The sequence below is a fragment of the Elephantulus edwardii genome, unplaced genomic scaffold, assembly GCF_000299155.1.
Source record: "Elephantulus edwardii isolate Elephantulus edwardi_28Jun2011 unplaced genomic scaffold, EleEdw1.0 scaffold00008, whole genome shotgun sequence".
NCBI classification, from domain to species: Eukaryota; Metazoa; Chordata; class Mammalia; order Macroscelidea; family Macroscelididae; genus Elephantulus; species Elephantulus edwardii.
Window position 1 is genome coordinate 2,677,283 of NW_006399758.1, and position 8,642 is coordinate 2,685,924.

General features: G+C 40.9%; 1 pseudogene; it reads right to left on the bottom strand.

The window, feature by feature from the left end:
• Window positions 1–2,088: 2,088 nt before the first annotated feature.
• LOC102857318 lies at window positions 2,089–2,904 on the bottom strand (annotated as a pseudogene).
• Between the last annotated feature and the right edge of the window lie 5,738 nt (window positions 2,905–8,642).

Below are 8,642 nucleotides of genomic sequence, written 5' to 3' on the forward strand. Positions count from 1 at the left end.
CCCAAATCCAGTGCTGTGAGTGACTCAGGGCAAACCTCCACTGGGTTTCGGAGGCTATCAATCTTTATGGAAAGAGACTACCCATCTTTCTTCTTCAGAATAGCGGACAGATTCGAACTACTGATTAAAAGCCTAACATTTAACACTCTTTGCCACCAGAGTTCCCATCACTGGCCTCCTATCTAGCAGAAAGGCAGCTTCTTGGCCCTCAGTGGGAAGAAAGTCTGGGTCCCACCTTGCCAGATATACTAAGACAAGCCTTTCCTTCAAAGAGCTGGGGTAGTTGCCAGGAAGCCAATGGTTCCCCCTCTGACCTTGCACATCCTACCATGTAGACTGGTTTGGAGAGTAAGTGTGGGACCATTTCAACAATTCAAGGCCTCAGAGGAGGTGTATATTCTTGTTCTAGTGGGGAACATCCACTCCAAAGACACACATGGCTGATGGCTCCCACAAAGGCCTCACCCAGAACCTGACCAGCGTCCACTCTGGCTCATTCTCAGGTTAACCAGCATTGTCTCACACCAGCAATCAACACACCTGTAAACCTCTTTGGTCTGTGTAATAAGAAAATTAAGCAAGCAAGGACATCTAGGAATAAGAATTATTCTATTCTGAGTTGGTAGAATTCTTTTACACATACATTTTAGGTGTCTGGTACAGTCAACTGAATGTCTCTGTATGTAGTTTCCATGTCCTTTTATATGGTATAGATTACGCCTACACACTTTGTCTCTTCTAAGTATGAAAAACGTTTTGACACTGTTCTTCTAAGATCCTCACAACACCCCTGTGAGGTAGGTGGTATTGACCCCATTTTACAGATGGGGAAATCTAGGCACAGAAAGGTAAAGTGGCTCCTCGCCGGCCTCGTGGCGTGACGTGGGGGCCGCGCCGCCTTCACATTCAGACTTCATCGGTGCCACTGCAAAACTGAACGGGAAGGTTTCACACCGAGACCTGGTTCCGAACCCACTCCAGAACCAAACAAGTTTTTCACCTCTTAAAGCTTAATAATGTCTGACTCATAAAGCCAACTGCTCTCTCTCCAAACTTGGGGGAGGGGGGAGAATACTGACTGAAGCGGGGTTTCTTCCTTAAGATTCTTTTCACGAGTTGGTGTGCTTGAACGTTACTTGTACTCACTCAAACCCCTAGGGAAAAGGACTGGTTGAAAAGGCATTAGGATTGAGAACCAGATATGGGATAACACAGTTAAGAGATTTAAAGCGAATCACAATTTCCTAAGTGATGGTCAAAATAAGAAAATCCCAAACAGAGCAGCATTTCTCAATTTTTCAAGACACCCTGTGCCAAGCTGGCACTCTAAGCCCTTGTTGGCTGAAGATAAAGGACACATCTTCGGCACACCTGTCGCTGATAACCAGTCCCCCTTGGAGAAGAGCAGAAGATCCTGGAAGAGCCCAAGGGGATGGGGGGACCGCCCCCCACTGTGGTAGATGCCACTAACGTGTGACTCAAAACTACCCTGGGCCAGGGCATCTGGAGGTGTCTTTGCATACTTGCTGACAAGTGAAATTAGTCGCTGTGAACCTGAAAGGGGCCTCCTTGGAAGCAGCATTCTTAGAAAAAAAATAGATATGTAAATACGGTTAAATATGGGACTAGCCAAAGCGTCTTAGAAGGAAATCTCTTGAGAAGTGTATAGGTGCTCATGCATTTGAGGGTGGAAATCAAGAGGTTTAAAGCTGTGCTGTGTTGGGATTTCCTGTTAAATGAAAGGGGCTGAACGCATCTCTAATGCTAATAAGCTGGGTGCCCGCTTTCTGGCTTTCTGCCGCAGAAGCCTGGCTGAGAGCAGTGGCTCATCTCTCCCGGGGAGTCTCTGTCCTCGTGTGGACACATCTGCCTGGGGGCAGTGAAGGGCCGCTGTATTGCTGTTGTCTGCACCTCGCTGGCCTCGTTTATCTGTGTGATCTCGACCCATCGTATCAAAGCGAATCGCTTCGTGGGTCCTCTGGTCCTAAGGCCTTCTGACCGTTTGGTCTTGCGTGACATTGCAGAAGAGTAACTGGTAACATATAAAATGATTAAGGAAGTTCCTGGAGGGGGACCAGCCTGGGCCCGTCAGAGCTCCACCTTGACACCTTTGATGAAAGGCAGGCCCGTGGGTACCCTCTTCTTGTACTCCAGGTACTCTTCTCCGAAAAAGTGGATCAGGGAGATCTCTTCCTCTTAGGCCACCCCGCAGATTGGGTTACAGAGCATCACCTGAGTCCCAATACTCCAGTAGAACCAGCCAACGTAAGAAGGGTGCCGGAACCAGGCATACACCCCACTTGTCACCAGAGTGTGGGTGTCCGACTTCTCATTCTGCACTACGTGGTTGAAGTTGGAGCCCGCTGTAAACATGGCCGCTTTCCTCAGGCACTCCCCAAAAACCACCATCAGCAGCCCGGTGGTGCTCAGCCAGGTGATCTGCTTCAGCTCTGGCCAGAAGATATTTTCAAGTGTGAACTCGATCCAAGAAGAAAGGGCTGCTACAGTGTACGCCAGACTGTGGTTCAGGAGAAAGGAGTCCAAGGACAGACTTTTGGGATTGTTGACCGCTGTCACTAGGTATTCGGAATAGTGGAATAACGACAGGGAGCACATGTACCAGCCAAAGTGATTCCAAGAAGACTGGCTAAAACTTAGCAGCATGCCGCAGCCAAAGACAAAACCAAGGAAACATGCTCGAATGGCTATCTGGTAGCGCGGCGGCCGGTAGAGCAGCAGGAGCAGCGCGTTAAGCCCGGCCACGTGGAGCGCCAGCCCGGTGCGGCCCTGCAGGCCGGCGCGCGTGAGCAGCGGCAGCACGATCACCGAGGCTCCCAGCAGGAAGGTGGCGAGGCTGAGGCGCGCCTCCGAGCCCGGCGGAGCCCGCGCCATGCAGCCCGCCATGGCGCAGGGTGGCGGACGAGCAGGCGGCAGCTGCGGCGGCTGCTGTAGCCCGGGGAAACCCGCCGGCCGCGGCTGCGCACTGCGCCCATACAGGTTTTTTAATATCGGGATTTTTTTTTCACCATGGTTTTTGTGAAAGTTTACAAAGCGAATTGATTTTACATTTAACCATTCATACACCTTTTGTTTTGTGACATTAATTACAATAAATATAATGTAACTGACTCTTCCCTCCCCTCTGATTCTCATTTCCATTAATCCTTCTATCTTACACCTTCTTGAGTCAGTTGTTCTTATATGTGCTTTTCTTCAGAGATAGAGTGGTATCCTAAATGGTACTTAATCTGTCCCAGAATTGTGTGCGTGTGTGTGTGTGTGTGTACGTACGAGAGAGAGACTGAACAAGCGAGTGTAAACTTGCCTACCTTTGCCAGTAAACTTCACATCTAGCTAATAGTTTCCAGTAGATTGCTGGAACTATCAGGAAAATCTGGGAACCTAGCAAAGGATTCATATATATAAGGCATCTATATGTACTTCAAACAGTAAACTAGGAAATATCTCATATATATAAACAACTGTTGTTATTGTGTATTAGCTCCAACTCATAGCCACCCTGTGTACAATAGAACAAACCATTGCCTCGTCATTTGCCATCCTCACAGTTGGTGCTACATTTGAGCTCATTATTGCAGCCACGGTTTCATTCCAAAAAGATCGTTACTTCTTTTTACTGTTCACCTATGATATCCTTCTTTGGAGATTGGTCTGTCCTAATAACATGTCCAAAATAGGTGAAACTGAGGGTCACCTTCCTTAATCATTCTGGCTCTACATCTTGCAAGACAGATTTGTTTATTCTTCTGATAGTCCATGGTATATTTGGCAGTCTTTGCCTACATCTTAATTCAAAGGCATCGATTCTTCTTTGTTCTTTCTTATTCTTTGTCCAATTTTTATTTACATATGAGATGATTGAAAATATTATGGCTTGGGTCAAGTGTACCTAGTTTCAAAGCAGCATCTTTGCCTTTAAACACTAAAGAAATCCTGTGCAATTTTTGCTTCTAGGCACTTTAGAAGAGCTCCTTTGTGGTGGAATTTCCCAGTGCTATAAAATATTTTATTTCTTGTCTTCTATTTTCATGGTGTGGAGCCAAGTGCAATGAAATCCTTGCCAACTTCAATCTTCTATTTACCATAATGTTGTTTACTGGAAAATTTGTGAGACTTCTTGTTTTCTTGATGTTAAAATGTAATTCATACTGAAGGCTGTGGTCTTTGAACTTTATCAGTTTGTGCTTCACGTCCTCTTCTCTTTCAGCAAGCAAGGTTATCTGAGTTGCATAATTAACTGATAAATTAATCTTTATCCAATCCTTATGCTTCACTCTTCTTCCTGTATTCTGGATTCTTCTATTATTTGCCCAGTATGCACACATTCCCTGCTTTCCAGCCACACTATATCCCCTTGTACTTTTCGGATGATGGTTTCTTTGTCTATGTACAGTATCTACATCAGTCCAAGTAAGTGTTTTAGAATTCCCATTCTTGGCAGTGTTATCCGTGATTTATTATGGATCCACACACAGTAGAGTACTTTTATATAATCAGTAGAGCATAAGTAAACATCTTCTTGATGTTCTCTGCTTTCAACCAAGAACCATCTTTTTAGCAATGATATTTTCCCCCCATTTATATCCTTTTCTAGATTCAGATTGAATTTCTGGAAATTCTCAGTGTCCTACTCTAGCCTTTTAAAAATATTTTATTTGTATGTAATAATGAATTGTTAATAATGAATTCCAGTCAGTTGGCCAGGTAAATGTCTTCCAAATATTGGCATCGATGAGTGGGCATGTCAAGCACTGCATCTGTTTATTAGGTGTTTCATTTGGTGTACTTGTACTGTCAGATTCCAAAGGAACCAGTTTGCTGCCTTCTGAAATGGTTGGGTATTGACCATTTTCTTAGATACAATGACTGTTTATTCCTTCCATCTTTTGATGCATTTCACATCATTTACTATTTTGCCCATGCACTCCTTCCACTCAGTTATCCAAGCGGCTGTCTTCCAAATTTCTCGATATCGGTAAGTGAGCTGGCAAACCCATTCATGTCCAAATGCTGCAGGTCTGGTGCCATTCAGTAGATTCTAATGATCCTTAGGGTTTTCATGCATTGATTTTCAGAAATACGCCATAGTCCTTTCCTCTTGATCCTTCTTTAGTCTTAAGTTCTGCAGAAAACAGGTTACCCTAATAATGTTATTTTTAACTTTTTTACAAATCATGTAAAAATATTCAAACTATTTTGAAATGTTAAAAATTTAGTCATACGCCAAAGGATTAAACATCACACATGGTTATCATGTCTTATGTCATAGAAGAGTTAGGATTGTGATTCCGACTCTCAGCTGTTGAGGCAATTTCTAGCTGATTTAAAGCAAAATAATGAACCGTCTTCCCCTATTTAATTTACAGTCTCTGAAAACCTGAGGGAAGGTCAGCTGTGGTCTATTCTGACACAATGGCACATAACAACAGTAACTAATTGATGCAGATGACAGAAGATCACCTCTTACCAGTAGGTACCATAAGTACTAGTTCATAGACACTTATTTTTTAAGAAGAACATCATAATGAGATTTTTACTTCGTGGTGTGTTTTAGTTTGGAAATTTCATGACTGTCTTTCAGATAGGAGCCACATTAATAGATTATTTCTCTTGACCAAAGAGGATAGAATAAGAATTCATGCCTTTGAATTGTGGTACTGGAGAAGAATATTGAACATATAGTGGGCTGCCAAGAAACTAACAGTTGTTTCATGGAGAGTGTGAATCCAAGCTGTATCCTTGGAGGCATGGATTTTGAAGCTCTGTCTGACGTATCTTAAACCTGTTTAGTCCTTGGAGAAGGACGTCATGCTTGGAAGGATGGAGGGCAGTGCAGGAGAGAAAGACCCCCTTATGAGATGGATTGACTTAGTTAACTGGGGTAGTGAGGATGGATGTATCAGAGACAGTGAGATTGGCCCAAGGTAAAAGTTATTGTGCATAGGGTCGCTATCAGTCATGGTCAACTTGACAGCATATAACAACAACAACATTAAAGAGGGGAAAGAATTTTAAGCCTTTTCAAAGCCTAAATATATTATCAAAGTGTTGGCTAAAGGGCATTGGTTAAGTTTTCATTTTTGCAGTTTTAGTAACTTTATTTGGAATAAATAATAAGAGCATTTTGGTAAAGCTGCTGGGTTATTTTCATGGTGTCTGTTAATTCTTGGATAACTGTGTGATAATACTTTTCCCATTGTCCTTGTGGAATAAACCAGTCTTTTTAGAATATGACTTATATCAGGAATGTATGACCAGAAAGAATAGATTTGAGTCTGTGAGCAAATGATCGAACGTCTGCTTCCTATTGCAGTTTGAAGAGACTTTATGAATTTAAGGCTTGAGAGAACTTTAATTAGTTGAAAGTATTTTTATTAATGTTTTATTGATTTTAGTTGATGTAGAATAAGTTTTAAATGTCTCTGCAGCATGTTGATTATATATTCCTTGTCAACAGGAAGTATCATGTACTTCAGTGGAAATTAAAAATTATTTTTACCTTCTTAGTACTTGGTCTATTCTATTTTAAATAAAGCACTATATCCTCTAAGCACAGATGCTTCTGTGTTCTCTTTATTTTCTTTAAACAAATGGTGCTAATTTAAAAGAAAGTAGTTCTTTTTTTCTGAACTTTGCTATTTTTTGAGCATTGTTCTAGATGAAGTTCCATCTGGGAGCATTACTGTCAGTTTTAATTGCTTTTGCATTTTAGTTCATTAAAATGGTAAAAACTTTAGTTAGTTAGCTAGTCTAAGAAATAACAAGAGATGACAATCTTTTAGCCATCCAGCAAATATTTCTATCTTGCTATCCTGGCTAATGGTTGTCAAATTGCACATGATTTGATTTTTAAAAGTTTTTTAAATGAGTGTAGAGTGCAATTATTGCTAATTTTATTCCATTAGTAGTAGTTACTGGGTGGTGCTGTGTACTCAGGGTTGACCGGGGCTTTGTCTTTTGTTCCATTTAGTCATGAGAATTGTGAAACCCAAAGCTCAGATTCACTTAGTACTTTGACGTTGAGGTGAAAGCCAACTTTAGTACTCTACTTACCTCTTTGCATGCTGCCTTTATTGACTTTATTTTTATCCTCAATATTCCTTATTTTCTTAACAGCAAATGGTTTCATTTCAGAGTATATATTTTCTATATTTTCTGGCAGTAGGGTGAAGTCTGCTAACTACAGCACTATTGAAAAAAAGAAGTAATCATATAGAAATAGTTAAACAGTTTACCCTGCCTAGTAAATGATAATAAAAAGAATACAGAGTTTTGTCTTGGTTGACTTAAATTTATTTTTGGTTACTTATTCCAAACTGGAATACATTTCAAAGCTTGATGAAAGAATTTTTCATTTTCGCTCCTGTATGTTGTTTTCATCTTGTAAATAAAATAATCATTTTACATGTATGTATGTGTGTGTATACATATATTTAATTTTTTATTGTGATTTTAATAAAAGTTTACAGAAAACTTGTATTTCCATTCATTCATTGTTGCACAATTTTCTCCCTCCTCCCATTCCAGTTCACCTTGCTATGCACCTCTTATTCTGTACTGTTGTCATTCACATAATGCCTAATTATATATTCATTTTAGCATTTCTTTCCCTCATCTGTTCCAAAGCAGTGTTCATTATTCACCCTCTCATTTCTTGGTTTTCCCCAACCCCCAATGTCAGTCCTGTACTATAACAATGGCATTATGTAGTATTTGTCCTATTGTGACTGAAATACTTCACTCAGCATAATATCCTCCAGGGTCACCCATTTTGTTTAATACGAGTTTCTTGTTTTTCAGTGCTGCATAGTATTCCATTGTGTGAGCATACCACAGCTTCTCTATCCATTCATTTGTTGGTGAACACTTGGATTGCTTCCATCTCTTTGCTAATGTGAACAAAATAGCAGTAAACAGGGTGTGCATATATCTATTTGGGTGGCAGTTCTGGTTTCTTTAGGGTATATTCCCAGTAGTGCAGTTGGCGGATCAAATGGTATTTCTTTTTCCAACTTTTTGAGAAAGCGCCATACTGCCTTCCATAGTGGTTGCACAATTTTATACTCCCACCAACAGTGTATAAGGGTTTCTCCACAATCTCCTCAGCATTTGTTGTTTGTTTGCTGCTCTCTTGAACATTGCTACTGTTACTGAGGTGAGATGATATTTCATGGTGGTTTTGATTTGCATCTCTCTTAGAGCTAGGGGTTTTAAACATTTCCTCATGTGTCTGTTCGCCATCTGAATGTCTTTTTCGGTGAAGTGTCTGTCTATATCTTGTTCCCATTTTGAAGTTGGGTTATTTACCTTTATCTTGTTGAGGTGCTGGGGTATTCTATAAATTCTAGATATAAGTCCCTATTAGACATGTCATTACCAAATATTTTTCCCTAGCCTGTGGCTTTCCTTTTTACCCTGTTGAAGTTTTTCGATGAGCATAGGAGGTCCCATTCTTAGATGGTCCTATTCATCTATTATATCCTCTCCTGGTTGAAGGTTTTTCATGATTCTTGGAAGACTGTTCATGTTGTCGATTAGGGTTTCTTGAGTTCTTCAAAGCTTTTCTCTGATGAAGTTTATAGTCCTTGGTTTTAGTCCTCGGTCCTTGATCCACTTTGAGT